Source organism: Pelodiscus sinensis, chromosome 2 (assembly GCF_049634645.1).
Source record: "Pelodiscus sinensis isolate JC-2024 chromosome 2, ASM4963464v1, whole genome shotgun sequence".
NCBI classification, from domain to species: domain Eukaryota; kingdom Metazoa; phylum Chordata; order Testudines; family Trionychidae; genus Pelodiscus; species Pelodiscus sinensis.
The window spans coordinates 85830450-85846195 of NC_134712.1; the positions used below are offsets into that span (position 1 = coordinate 85830450).

A 15746-nucleotide genomic window follows, 5' to 3' on the forward strand; every position below is an offset into this window, starting at 1 on the left:
TTTGACATTAACGTTTCTTATGGTTCTGTTCTTTGAATAGAAAATTACTTTAATATGTAACAATATTTTTACAGGACCCTTATGTCACTTCAAATTACCAAGAAATTAAGATAATCAATACAATTTCTATCATTTACTTTTTTTAAAATGGTGGTTTGAAGGTTTGAATGGTATTTCATTTTGCTTTTCCTGTTGGTTTTTGTTTAGGATACGGGGAAAGACAACCCTTGACACATTCTCGCTGCACTAGGCTATGGTGACCCTCAGAGCCACTCAGGACAACTGGCACAGGGCCCCCTACACTGTAACTCCATCAGGCCTTCCACACTCATTGCCACAACGCTGTCATAATGAGTACAACGATTTATAGTTCCAACACATCAGTGCTCTTAAAATGTATTTGGGAGGCAGCACATGAACCCAGCCTGCCCTAGAGAGAAATGTAGGTTTCCCTGTTTGACTGGCTTGGTTACAGATAGAAGACAATGAAAGTAAGATAAACAAAGTCATCAAGTTAAACAAGCAGTGGAGAGGACTGATCCTTTAACAACCACAGTGTGGGGAGAGGATGGAGAGAGCATCCGTCTTTATTCATGTCTGTTCTTTATTAATGTCATTAGAAAACCTTCTCAGTGTATATAAGTGAGTCTTCAGTTACTCTAATAGTTTGACATGCTCTCTTTGGAGGCAGCAAATACAATTTCTGAGAGTATTCAGTAAGAGGGAATGGACATCGTAGGGGGATGTCTTTGAGGAACTAAGGTTCACTGATTATACTACAGACTCTGCCAGTCTAAACCTTCCCCACTTTGTTCCCAGTGATAAATGGGAATCCAAGCACCAGGGAGTATTTTCTGGATCATGAAAAGGTGGCAGCATGAGGTGCAATGGTATGGGGAGCTGATACCCAAACTAAGTCATTTGATGAATTCCATGGCTAGACACAACAGAAATGTGGCCCACTTGCAATATCCATAAGCAAACCTGGGATTTGAGCTCCTTCCTTACCTGGGTGCATGTGATGGGGCATCTGCCTCACACTGGCCCTTTGAGGGTTGAAACCTAGCCATGGGAGAGGGCTGAAGAGGTGGAGCTGTAGAGCCAGTAGCTGTGGCAGGTATTAGCAAATTAGAGCCCAGCTGAGGGCAGTATAAATAAAGGCTCCTAGAGGGGAGGAAAGTCTCAGACTCTCGCTTCCTCCAGCTGTGAAGCAGGAGGGACCTAGCTGCCAGGGAAACTGATTTAGAGCTGGGCTGGGGAAAGGCAGGCAGAGCTGGGGAAGTTCTGGCCAGGCAAGCTCCCTCAAGGTATAGCCCATGGTAGCTCAGAGAGTGCAGTACCCAAGAAGGATCAAGAGAGGCCCAAGGCCTGGAAAAGGTGAGGGGCCTGCTTCTTGTGCCAGGAGTGGGGCCATATTAAGAGGCACTATTCCCAAAAGGATCCAGGGGAGCCTTATGACCCAAGGAGGTCACAAACTGGCAGGGTGGATGCCATGGTGATGGTGATAGACTGGCCTGAGAGCCATTGACAGGAGGTGGCTGAAAGGAGGCCTATGACAGAAAGGTCACACCAAGACAGTGAGACAAACACCCCAGTGGTGAAAAACTTAAAAAACAACAAATGGTCCTGTAGCACATTAGGGTGCATCTACACTGCACCATAACTTGAAATTGCATATCTTTTTTCAATGCTATTTCGAAATAGCTTATTTTGTCATTTTGCACTGTCTACACAGCACCAAATTTTGAACTAAAGTGCTATTCCAAAACGTCCCTTACTCCTCGTAGAATGAGGCTTACAAGGGACATCGTAATAGTGAGCCCAAAATAATGGGCTTGCTGTGAAGACACGGGATAGCTATTTTGGGATACTCCGGTATCCTGAAATAATGTTGTAGTGTAGATGTACCCTTAGAGACTAACAAAAAATGTAGATGGTATCATGAGCTTTCATGGGCACAGCTCACTTATTCAGATGAATGGAGAAAGGGGTCCAGAGGTACAAATAAATAGCAGAAAAAGAGGGGATGAGAAGGAAAAAAATCTTTGAATTAGAGTGCCCATGCTAAATGAGGCTAATAGTGTGGGCTGTAAGTGCCCGATGTTTAGCTTTTGATGTCATTAGGGTGTTGAATGTAACGGCCCATTCAGGTCAGGTCTTTGTTCAAACTTTGATTACAGGTGTCATATTTGCAAATGAAAGCAAGTTCCACAGCTTCTCTCTCCAGATGGTTTTTATATTGCTTTGTAATAGTATTGTCACCTTTAGATCTATCAGTGAGTGCCTGGGCAAGTTAAAATGTTCCCCTACAGTTTTCTGTGTTACCATTTTGAATACCTGATTTGTGTCCATTAACACTTTGTCGTAGGATCATCATGATTTCATGGTGTCAGGAAGAATGCCTTCAGTCTCTTTTGGACATGGCTGTTAAAGCTTGTTATCCATCACCATTAGGTTCCTCCAACAGTTCACAAGCTACTGACTATATTTGCTTCCCTAGCTCATCCCACAGAATATTTGGCAACAAAAGTAATAGTTTCTCTGGAAGAATACCACATGATCATGGCTATGTTGTCTTTTCACAACGACTTTGGGATAGATAAGAAGATATTATGTGTGTGTGCGCCCCGGGAAAGCAGGATAATGCTTCTGTAAACTTTATGAAAAGTACAGAAAATCAGTAATCGGTCACATTTTAGCTTGATTAGGGGCCTTTGATGTGTCAACAAAATAGCATGAATGAATGAAGTCAGGAAGAGACTTTTACCATTTCTAAAATAAACTTGAGTGCACACTTGTTTGTTTAACTGGTAAAACAGACAAAGATATGGAACAGAATAAGCCCTGCAGTTCGGCTGTTTCAACCTGCCGGTATCAACCAATCATCCATCTTCACATTTTGAATTCCTGGCCTTTCAGAGAATTCCCATCCTGTTCGGTAACCTTTGAAAAGTCAGTGTAGACCTTCTTGTATAAATATAACTAACCTTGAGCAGTGACTGCTACTATTGCATGAATGGAGTGGTGGTTAATATTTAGTTAATATTTACCCTGTGTAATCTGAGTCATGCCTTATGTGAAAGCTAACAAAACTGTTTACAGAACAGAGAGGGTTAAGTGGGCCACTCTTTCCCCTTTTTCTTCTATTGTAAGATCTCTTTTTGTACACTGAAATCAAGGACCACAGTGACCTTGCCTGTTGTGGTTTTGCTTACTTTTATAGAACATATTTATTTTCAGCTGGAAATTAAAATAAAAAAAAATGGTGTGTTCAAACAGTGACATCCCCAGCCCAACTTTTATTTAGCATATTCAAAACTTTGGGTATGCTAAATAAAAACAGGGTTGGGGATGTCTTACACACTATCAGCCTTTGTCTAGACTGTCTAGAACCATAGGTCTTTTATTTTGACTGGAAGGGAAGGATATGTTTGAACTGGACTTTCAACGTGTATTTAATTATTTTGAACAGTCCAAGGTGTTCACATGTATGACTAGCAACAATCCGTAGTTTTTCAGAAGCTGAGAATGAGTGACAAGGAATGGATCACTTGATGATTCCCAGTTCTGTTCATTTCCTCTGAACCTGGCATTGGCCACTGTCAGAAGACACATTACTGTGTCTTTTCCACCCCTCAAGCTCCTACCTCACCTCTTTCCATAGCTGCCCTACTGAGCACACTTTCTCCCTGCTCCTCCGCCTTGCTCCCAGAGCCTCCTGAACACCAGGAAACAGCTGTTCATAGTGAGCAGGAAGTGGTGGGAGAGAGAGAGAGAGGAGTTGATCAGGTGAGAGGTGCTAGGGCAGAAGTGCGGAACCTAAGGCACTGAGGCCAGATTTGGCCCCAGCTTGCCTGGATCTGGCCCCCAAGGCTCAGGGCTCCCCCAGCATTAAGGTGCCTGTGCTGGAGCTGAAGCGCCCCACCACAGGGCTGGAGCACGTAAAATCTACTAGCATGGGCCCCCCTAGGCTCTGGTGTGCGAAGGGAATGTGGGGAGTATCTTTCTCCTTCTCAGTAAGGGGATGTTTTGTTTTGTTTTTGCTTCTCACTTGTGTGCGGACCCTGTCTCTTTTTTCTGTGGATTAGTGACCCGTGCCCCAAAAAAGGTTTCCCACCCGTATGCTAGGGGAGGGGAGACAGGTGGAGCAGGTGTAGTAAGAATCTCACTTAGGCTACATCTACACTAGACTCTAAAATTGAAAAAAGATATGCAATTTGTGCTATGCAAATTGCATATCTTTTTTAAATTAAATTTTGAAAAAGGCTGTTTCGAAATTTGGCATGTCTACATGGTACCAAATTTCAAAATAAAGTGTTCTTTCAAGCCATCCCTTGTTCCTCATAAAATGAGGTTTACAGGGATGGTGAAAGAGTGCGTCCGTTATTTCAAAAAAAATTCTAAATTGCGGACCCATTCCTTGGACGCAGTGTTGCTATTTCGGGATACTTTCGGTATCCTGAAATAGCAATGCAGTCTAAACGTACCCTTAGTTTTGTTAATCTTAATTACCAGAAAGCATTTCTCACATTTCTAGGGTTTATAACTGTTTCTGACTTTATCCCTTATATGTGAACTCCCTTAAAACCTCTCTCTTTTTGATTAAATAAACTTGTTTTACTTTCATTCTAAATCAATTCAGCATGGTGTCCTAGATTATTAACTAGGGTTAAAGCAACAAGCTTCTGTGCTTTTGTCTCTTTAAAGGACCAATAGACCTGGTCACTCTTCTGAATATTCCAGGAGAGGGCTGGACATAACAAGGCAGACAGTTTTGGGGGAATTCAGGACTAGCGGTGTGAGGGGGTCACTTGGCTAGTAGTCACCAAGGCTGGTGACCAGAGTGTGGCTGTGGTGTAACAGGCTGGCTGCTGAAGTCAGAGTTGCTGAACCAAGGTGACTCAATGCATAGACATATAGGGGGAGCTGTATATTGGCTGGAAACTTCCAGACAGGGACCTATAACAGAAGAGCACTTTAAGGCACTCAAGGTTACAGAACAAGCAGTGACACAACCTTTCACTGGTCTGTGTTGAACTGCAAAATCTGACAGAATTACCTAGCTCTTAGGATAACCCTGGGAGTGTACTGGATACAATGCAATCTTTCTAAATTGGCAGACAGCTTGAAATAGCACAGCAGTTCAATTGCCAATGGGTAGAATCCTTACCACACAACATGAAAAACTTATTTATCTGGCCTTAGAGGGGTGAATCTTCTCCTTCCTACTCTGTGATGAAGGCATTGCTCAGTATCTGCTTCTCTAGCCCCCTTAGTTCAGCCTCTCTCTTGTTTTTTTTCTCTTCTCCCACATGGTTGCATAGCTGTAGGCTAAGCTTGTTCTTTGAGACACCTGTTACTGAAAATGAGTTTGAGGACATGATGAACAACGGATGATGTAATGTCAATCTTTAAATATTTTTATTTACTTGAAATTATAAAGAGAGGCTGTAAGGAAGGAATAGCTGGGAAGTACGGCCAGTATAGCAACCTTTATGTTCCTAGTGCAAAGGAATTTCTGATTGTGTCTTTTTGCCTGTCTTTGTACCAGATTATAGTTCTTGTTCAAGTGAGCCTTTTTTTTGGTGCGCACACAACTCAGAATAAAGGCATAAGGGCCCAATTTGCAATGTTTGGTCATTCACACAAGTGAAATTAAGCTACTAGTTTTTGGGTAGAGAAGAAAAAGCAGTAAATGATGATGTACCAGTAATGATGAAATTGTGGTGGTGCTTTATGTAATAAAGTCAGCTGATTTTTCTTCCCTCTTATTCAGATCTGATGCAACTTGAAAGGATTTGTCAAAACACTCAAGAGATTTTTGGCAACTTCTTTCACTCTAATTGAAATAGAAGAGTAATTCAACGAGAAGAAGATGCTGGTTAGCTTAGTACATGGATTATGGCTTCTGAGCAGAACTTACTTTTTGCTTGTACATGGGACATCTGGAAACATTCCATTGCCACATTTTATTAGAACACTGAAATCACCTCATTAAATGATAAAGAGATTTAGAAAAAAGGATAATTGAGGGTAGATCAATCACAGATTAAGCTTCCCAGGCCATTTTAATATATTCTCATTTATCACCGCAGACAATTAACATGGCCATTGGCTATACCATGTCATTTATTTTTTATCTCAGATTTTCCAGGGCTTTTGAGCCTTCTCAAGGGTAATGGGGCCTCCTCTCCCTCCCACACATTTTCTTTTCTTTGTTGTTGAATGAATGAGCTGATCTGCAACAAAGCACATATGCCAAATATTTACTACCAACTGTTGCTTTTGTAGTTAAAAAATAGATCCAGAGCCTGACAGAAAACCTCACCTGTTTACTCATGTTTGTGTTTAAACCCTTCAGTGGTGCTTCATTGCATTGTATTGTGTTATCACGATTCTGTGAATAGCCTACAGTAGTGACAAGCAACATTCTGAGGCTGAGGGGGTGTGTAATGAGAGGTCAGGAATGTGATAAAGGAGGTCTGAGGCTGAGGGGCTTTCAAAAAGGGGGTGTTTCAGATATAGGGAGGTCTCAGGTGAAAGGGAAGGGGGTGGATGGCAAAATTCTGGGGTGGCTGGTGTTGGGAGGGACTGGTGCTGGGCAAGGAGCCTCCAAGGAGGTATGAGCAGACAAAGAGTTGGGGGTTGGAGAGAGATTGTTGAGGTGGCTGATGGTGACTGTCTAGGCTCCATCTGCTTACATGGGAAGCTGCTGCGCTGTATGGTTATATATGTGATAGCTTCTATTAAGGGTCTGTGTGGAAGATTCTGTGCCTTAGATGATAGGAAGAGGAGATAGTAGTAGACTTGGGAGGCAATGAGAGATGTGATGGGACTTGGGGAGGCATCTCGGAGATGGGGGGGGCAATTATGCAATGAGAGGGGAGTCTTTGAAGCAAGGAGTGTTTGACTGGGGTCATCTTCCACTTGGAAGATTTACTAAGAAAAGTTACAGTTCCATAGTCCTCACTCTGGAGATGCCTATTAAATTCTATGAAAGCGTCTTTCCATTGTCCATTACATTTATCAAATGGGAAGCAACGTAAGACTCAAAGGGGTTATTTTCCAGCAGCCCATGGGACTCTAGATTTTGGTCTCTGATTTATTTTGTCTTTTCATCCTCTGAAAGTTGGTTTGGCTTTCACAGTAACAATAACTTTTGCCTGAACCTCATAAATTTTGCCCCCTTTCCCATCAAGGCACTTACTGGGTCCTTGGGAGACAGGGCAGAACTCTGCAGTAGTTCTTATTGTCTGCTCTTCCCTGAGGATTTGGGAAAGTGGGGAAGGCATCCAATAAGAGGGGTGTTTCTCTTGGTCAGGGATGAAAATCCCATGAAGGTCTTCGGGAGTCTGGTTCCATTAGGGAATATAGTCCTGTCCCTCAGGATTAAATCATGAGCATTAGTAGCAGTACAAATGTATGAAGCAAGCAACATGGTCTGGTGCAGGGCTACTCAATACGCGACTTGCAACCTGTTTGTTCACGGCCCATGGTGTGGTTTGGGTTTACGCGGGGCTCAACACATGGCCTGTGGGTGGGATCTTTTGAATATGGCCTCCACTGGAAACACGGTCCACAACGACCAGTCAATATAATGGTCTTCTGTTGATATGCGTCTTAGTAGTTAAATTCCTGCACTGTCATTGCTCATTAAAAGTTCTGTCATATGGGTGGATATTGGGTAAATATTGCATTTTATTAATATCAGCAGAACTGACATAAATGGGGCCTGCCTGTGGTATAGTCTTGCCTTAATTTTTGTACTCATGCCCATCAGTGTGAAAGAAGCTATTTGCATATATTTGCATATATATTTGCATGTATATGCACCCATACTTAAGTTGTGGCCCTCGGCATGTGCTAATGAGTATCATTGTGGCTGCTGGGACTTCCAAAGTTGAGTAGCCCTGGTCTAGTGGATAGGTAACTGGGGTGGAGGGAGGTCTATAGACCTGAGTGCTATTTCCAGCCTACCTCTGCCATGCTATGACCTTGGGAGTGTCACTTTCCTTTTCTAGGTCTGTTTTTCCTCTCATCCTTTGTCTATTTAGATTGTGAGCTCTTTAGGAGAGAGACTGTTTCTCACTCTGTGAAATTACAGAATCTAATACAATTGGACCATAATCTTGGTTGGACCTGGTAGGTGCTATTATAATACTAGTGACACTGAAGAAGACTAAAAAGTGCAGAGTCAGACTCTGTCCTCATTTATACCCATGCAATTGAAATCTGTGATCCAACTTCTGCCTTAATTGAGAAAAACCTTTTGGATTCAATGGGAATATGGACCAGTTCCAGACTATGGAATTTTGTCCCCATGGCAGCATGAGATAGCACTGCAAACCTGGCTTGAATACAGATTTAAGTGTAAAAGCAAAGGTATTGTTAGGGATGCTCTGGCAAAGCTCCAGATCTGAAAACCCAGATTCAGACTCACCATAGCAGATTCTTTTCAGTCAAGTGCTACATGTCTACAGAATCTCAATTATACCTGTTCTTTTCAACTAGAAAAAAACTTTAAAAAAATAGTCTAGTAGCACCTTAATAACTAACAAAACATATAGATGGTATCATGAGCTTTCATGGGCACAACCCACTTCTTCAGAGGCCAGGAGTGTTAGAAGTCCAGATCCAAGAATAAATAAGGGAAGGGGAAGGGAAGAAGGAAAAAAAGAAAAAAGGAGGAAAAAAAGGGGGGGGGAGGAAGAAAAGAAGAGAGACAGTGAGTAGATAAGCTTCAGAGGGGTAGCTGAGTTAATCTGTAACAGGAAAAACTAAAAAAACCCCAAATAGTCTAGTAGCACCTTAAAGACTAGTTAAAAGAGGCTGATAAGAACCATTAGCACCTTCATTGCTTGTTTGGTTGGTTAAGTCATTATGAAAATGGAAGATAATGTGCGAGCCAGCAGATATCCCAGTTCATACTATTGCATAAGAATTAAACTTGAGAATGAACTTAAGTTCTAACCCTTCTCTGTGTATTTGGCTTGTGGAATTGGTCTGAAACAAAATGGCGATGTGGAGAGCCATTAATGAGTGTCCAGGAAGATTAAAGTGTTCTCCAACAGGTTTTTGTGTATTGCTCTTTCAGATATCTGATTTGCGTCCATTAATTCTTTCTCGTAGAGACTGTCCAGTTTGGCCAATATACATTGCAGTGGAGCATTGCTGGCATTGGATGGCATAGATCACATTAGTGGATATGCAGTTAAATGAGCCTCTGATTTGGCGGCTGATGTGGTTGGATCCAGTGATGAAATCACTGGTGTGGATGTGTGGGCAGAGTTGGCACCAGTGCTGATTGCAGGGGTGGGTTCCTGGATGATTATGATGGAGGCGTGTTGCATGGTTACTGGAAAGAATTTGTTTGTGGTTAGGGAGTTGTCTGTAAGTGAGAATTGACCTTTCCCCCAAGTTCTCTGAGAGTGAGGGGTCATGTTCCAGGATAGGTTGTAGATTTTTGATAATGCATTGGAGGGGTTTAAGTTGTGGACTGTAGGTGATGACAAGTGGAATTCTGTTGCTTTTTCTTTTGGGCCTGTCTTGAAGTAGTTCATGTCTGGGTACTTTTTTGGCTCTGTCAACGTCTCTGCGTGGGTTTTTACAGTTTTAAGAATGCTCTGTATAGATACTGTAGATGTTTGTCTCTGTCTGTGGAACTGGAGCAAATCTGATTGTATCTTAGGCCTTGGCTGTATACAATAGATTGAGAAATGTGTCTGGGATGGAAGCTAGAGGCATGAAGGTAAGTGTAGCAGTCGGTAGGTTTCCGGTATAGGGTGGTGGAAATTTGTCCATCGTTTAATGTACTGTAGTGTCAAGGAAGTGGATTTCTTGTGTGGACTGATCCAGGCTGAGGTTGACGGTGGGGTGGAAGTTGTTGAAATCCCTGTGAAATTCTTCAAGGGTCTCTTTCCTGTGGGTTCATATGCTGAAGATGTCATCGATGTAGAGTAAGTAGAATAAGGTTGTTAGGGGGCAAGAGCTGAGGAAATGTTGTTCAAGGTCAGCCATAAAGATGTTGGCATATTGTGTTGCCACACGGGTACCCATGGCTGTGCTGCTAATTTGAAGATATAAATTATCTCCAAATTGGAAGTAGTTGTGGGTGAGGACAAAGTTGCAGAGCTCTGTATCTAGTGTACAGTGCTGTCACAAGGGATGGTGTTCCTGATAGCCCATAATTTGTCTTAATGTGGAATGTTGATGTAAGGAGCTTCTATGTCCATGGAAGCCAGGATGGTATTTTCAGGTAGTTTGGTGATGTTTTGTAGTTTCCTTAGGAAGTCGGTGGTGTCGCGAATGTAGCTAGGAGTGCTGGTAGCATAGGGTCTGAAGAGAGAGTCAATATAGCCAGATAATCCTGTAGTAACTGTGCCAATGCTTGAGATGACAGATCATCCAGGATTTCCAGGTTTGTGTATCTTGGGTAACAGATAGAAAACGCCTGGTTGTGGATTAGGGGGCAGTATTAGTGTAACTTTGGTCCTGAGCAGCATCAAGGAGCTTAACGAGCAGTTGTTTCAGGGTTTTTTTTGGTATTTGTTAGTGGGATCACAGGAGAGAGACTTATAGAATCTGATATTGGTGAGTTGTCTGGTTGCCTCCTGTTCATAATCAGTTCTGTTCATGATGACTACAGTGCCCCCTTTGTCTGCCTCTCTGATTATGATGTTAGAGTTGTTTTTGAGGCTGTGTATAGCATTGCCTTCTACATGACTGAGGTTATTTGTTATATGTTGTTTGCTGACAATGTCAGCTCAAGCACGTTTGCAGAAGCAGGCAATGTAGAAATCAAGACTCTCATTCTGAGCATTAGTAGAGATCCACATAGAAGCCTTCCTCTTGTGGGACTGGTGGGGGGGAGCAGCAAGATCAGTGTATTGTACATTGGTGTGTTGGAAATATTCCTTCAGGTGAAGGCAGCAAAAATAGGCTTCCAGATCTCCACAGAACTGAATCATATTTGTAGGGATGATGGGGCAGAAGGAGAGTCCTTGAGAGAGGACAGATTCCTCTGCTGGGCTAAGAGAGTGGTCTTTAGCATGATTTAGAAATTGGAGTCAGAGTTTTCTGATGCTGTAGAGAGACAATGGGTGAAATCCTGTCCATTTGGAAATCCATAGCAAAACTCCTAGGCCATGGCTACACTACAGATAAGATCGAAGTAGCCACAGTCGATCTACTGGGGCTTGAATTAGTGGGTCTAGTGAAGACACACTAATTTGAGCTGAGAGGGTGCTCCCATCAATGCCAGTGATCCCACTTCCACGAGGAGTAAGGGAAGTCAAAGGAAGAATATGCTCCCTTCAACTTTCTGCAGCATGGATGGCCCAAAATTCAAGTTAAGATACTTCACCTTCAGCTACACAATTAATGTAGTTGAAGTTGCATATCTTAATTTGAACTTAATTCAATCCCTCACTCAAGAGAGGGGTCACGTGAGGATTATCTGTTGTGATCCTTCCCCTGGGGCAACTGGTATTGGCCACTGTCGGCAGACAGGATACTGGGCTAGATGGACCTTTGGTCTGACCCAGTATGGCCGTTCTTATGAATTATCCCCTAGTGTAGAGAGGGAGCTATTGAATTTCAATAAGGCCCATATTTCACCCCAAGAAACTTGAAGGAGTCACTGTTGATTTCTAATAGATGTAGCAAGGGAGCTGTCACTTTAATTTTTCCTGAAATAAATGTAATTTTTTCTCACTAAAATTTCAATATTCCCATAGAAATGTAGTTTGCAAAAAAGGCACTGTTGAAAATTTTCTGACCAGCTCTAAAATCTAGCCTGTGATTTCTTCTACCCTATTTTACTCTTCCTCTCTGTATTTTGTTTCCTAGACATGAGCACAGGTAATTAGTTTGGGGATTCCCAAGCATGCTTCCAAGTTTAGTAAAACCTGTATATTGAGATTTGTCACAGGAAGTTTCTGCTTGTTTCGAAATACGCAAATAGCATGGTATAGAATAGATAACCATATGGGCCAAAAGTTTTACTGGTATTCATTTGTGTATCTACATTACTTGTCTGGCTAATTAAAAAGAAAAATATGTGTCTACACATTTTAAATTGACATTGACTTATGTGCATGTCTCTTCGTTCACTTCCTTCTCTTCAATTACGTCTTTCCTTTCATGTCTGGCTGTTTCCCACCCATTTTTGAGTGCCCTTTTGCCATTTAATTAACCATTTTCTCTTATTCCCATTAAAATAACTTCTCTATTAATTTCCTTTTTCAATTTCCCTCCCGGTCCATCCTTTGTTCCACCTTTTACTACCTTGTTCACTCCTACCTTTCATTCTCCCAATTTTTGCTTTGATCTTTGGTCCTAACCTTCATACTGAAGCCAATGCAATAGTACAGCCTGCTTTTATTTTCAGAATCTTATATCAGCCTTAATACAAGCAATATTTCATGACAAGCCTTGACAAAACGTAGCTCTTTTTTGAAAGTAAAGTTCTTAGATCTAGGTAGTGTGGTAAGGATTGTCTGGCAGGTGTATCTTGCAGTGAGGGTCATTGAGCAATACATTCTGTAATTACAGGTCATGAAGGTAGAGCTCCTCTTTGATGTGACTTTGTTGTGGCTGTAGCAATGGAAACAAGTTGGCTGAGATCAAATGCAGATAAATGCAATAAAATTTAATTAACAAATCAAAGCGTTCATTTGGGTTTTAGAACTCAAGCCAACAGGTTTCTTCAATCTTAAGGTATCATAGATGGGGTAGAGAACAGAAGTCAGTGTCTTTGTAGTACATAAAACGTAAAACCTGATTTTGATGATTGCTTGCAAAGATAAAGCTTTTAGCAACTGCTGTTCATTTATGAGGCTTTTAGATCTTCCCAACAAGTAGGCACTTTTCTTTACAGTCATCTGTTTTATTTTAATTATGTAACTCTTTGTTGTTATATCCTTGTTTATGGAGTTTTAGATTCCTTTATACAAAAAATGTAGGCAAAACATGTTTGCAATGGTGAAAGTTTGGTGGTTGCCACCTTTGTGCTTGAGACCCAGATTAAAGATTAACAAGGGCACTACTTCTTTCTTGGATCTTGAGTCAATTATGAATATGGTTAAGTCTACCACTTTTTTTTCAAGAAAGTATTGAAGCATCTGCTCAATCTTAAGCATGTGCTTACCATCCACTGAAATCAATGGGACTTAAGAATGCATTGAAGGTTAATCATATTATTCACTATATTGCTTACTAGGGGGGGTGCTTACTCAAATGGGTCTTAGTTGGTGGGAAGCAGGCACAAGGCTAACACTGGAAATCAAGAATTCTTGACTTAGTCTTGCTGTGAGGTCTGGGACAATTAATGGGGGATTGGCTTCTAAGGGTACGGCTACACTGTCTTTTTTTTTTAAGAGGGATGCAAATAGCACTCGCATTTGCATACCTTCTTCCATTTTTTTCCCCTGGAAGAGGCTTTTCTGCCATTTGGCCCCATCTATGGGTACGTCTACAGTTGCACCCTAGTTCAAACTAGGGATGCAAATGTAGGTGACCGAAATTGCTAATGAAGCAGGGATTTAAATATCCCACGCTTCATTAGCATAATGTCACCCATGCGCTATTCCTATCGCCAGCTGATTCGAACCAGAAAATGTGCTCCGGACCACATTAGTTTGAATCAAACCCCTCAAAAAATGAGGAGTAAAGTTAGTTCGAACCAAGGGGTTTGATTCGACTAATGCGGCCTGGAGCGCACTTCCTGGTTCGAATCAGCTGGTGATCGGAATAGCATGGGGCGAGATTATACTAATGAAGCACAAAATATTTAAATCCTCACTTCATTAGCAATTTCGGTCACCTACATTTGCATCCCTAGTTCCAACTAGGGTGCAAGTGTAGACATACCCGTAGATGGGGCCAAATGTTGGAAAAAAACCTCCCTTTCAAAAGCCCCCTGTAAACCTTGATTTCACAGCCTACCTTGGAAACACAGTCCAGATTTTAATTACTTTTATGATTAGAAAAATTTTCCTAATAGCTAATATAAATTCCCCTTGCTGCAGATAAAACCCATTATTACTTGTCCTAACTTCAGTGGCCATGGGGAACAATTGACCATTATCCTCTTTATATAACCCCTTAATATGTTAGACTTTCATCAGGTTTCCCAGTCAGTCTTCCTTTCTTAAGACTTATCTTCATTTTTTTAACCTTTTCCTCATGTTTTCTATATCTTTTGTCATGTTTTTTTTTTAAAACCATTTATCATTTTTGTTGCTCTCCTCTGGACTCTCCAGTTTACCTCTTCTAAAATGCAGTACCCAGAATTCCAGCTGAGACCTCACCTGTCTTGAGTGGAACAATGACCCTTGCGTGTCTCACATAGAACATTTCTGTTGATATACCACAGAAAGATATTGGCATTTTTGCAAATGCATCAGATTGTTTCTTCATTCAATTTGTGTTTCACTTTAACTGCCAGGTCCTTCTCAGGTAGTTATTCCACATTTTGAAGCAGTGTGTATGATTTTTCTTTCCCCAGTGAAGAAAAAATTGTCTTGTCTTTTTAAAATTTCATCTTGTTGAATTCAGACCCGTTCTCCATTTGAATTCTAATGCTTGCAACTCTTTCCAGCGTGGTGTCATCTGCAAATTTTGTAAGCATATTTATACGTGCATTCTCCACTCCATTATTCAAGTCATTAGTGACAGAACTGAATAGGAGCAGACTTAGGACTGACGCCTGTGGGACTCCACTAGATACACCTTCCTAGCTGGAGAAAACTGGTAGCTAAGGGGTTGGTCTCGCTAAATAAATTTAATTTGAATCCTGATATCCACTTATGATGAAGTGTTACTGAGCAATCGTTAACAGTACATTTAGAAGTTGAAAACATCACAATAAAGGTGTTGTAGAATACATTTAAATGTGTGCACTGTGGCATAGTTAAAAGAAAATTGTCCGTTATGCTCTGAGAAATACTTCACAGTCCATCAGTTTGACACTCCAAAGGTAAGAAATGCTCCTCAATATGGCATGAGTAAGCTAACTAGTTATTGAAAATAGAAGGCCTGATTTTCAGTCAGTTTGTAGGTGCAGATTTGTGTGTGCGTCCAACCAGAAGAGAGTACCCATCTTGGCTTGCCTCATGCATTTGGTAGTGCAGAAGCTTGAGAAGCTTGTGATTCTACTCAATTCACACAAACTATTCTGAAAAATAAATGATTGAACTATCTTGTTCTGGTGGCATCAGAAACTTTCAGAGGCTGCAACTGTTGTCAAAAGTTGAAAAAAAGAAAAGAAAAAGGACATGCCATCCGTTGTCTTTAAAGTGAGCAAATTAACTTTTTGACATTTGCACTACTAATTCTGATGCTTTGAAAAAAATAATGTTACCCAATTTTGAAGACTTAAATTTCACCTCACAGGATAAGAAGAAAAAAGGAGAGAGTTCAAAGTGAATAATTACCTGTTGCTGATGATATTTAAATCCTCTGGCAGAGGATTAAAGCCAATCTTTAGGCAGTTAATAGCCTGCAGTAAACAAGTAATGAATTAGAGAACAGAAGTAAAAGCAACTAATGCTGAAGGATATTCCCATTAATACTGGAGGGCATAGCTGCACATACCGATATCCTGTGTAATATAATGAAATACTTTCATTTGATGCTATGGTGTAAGCGTATGTAAATAACACATATAATACCAGTTTTTCTTCAGTTGCTGTTGCAGATACTGCTGTTCTAACATGCATATGCTGAGATTAGTAGAACTGATTTGA

At 41.2% G+C, this 15746-nt stretch overlaps 1 long non-coding RNA gene across 2 annotated transcripts in view; it reads left to right on the top strand.

The window, feature by feature from the left end:
* Positions 1–1149: 1149 nt before the first annotated feature.
* The window catches only part of LOC142826741 (uncharacterized), a 50371-nt gene continuing 35774 nt past the window's right edge, over positions 1150–15746 (top strand). For both annotated transcript variants that reach the window (XR_012900962.1, XR_012900963.1), the window contains exon 1: positions 1150–1377. This is a non-coding gene — a long non-coding RNA (uncharacterized LOC142826741). The remainder of the gene's footprint in view (positions 1378–15746) is intronic.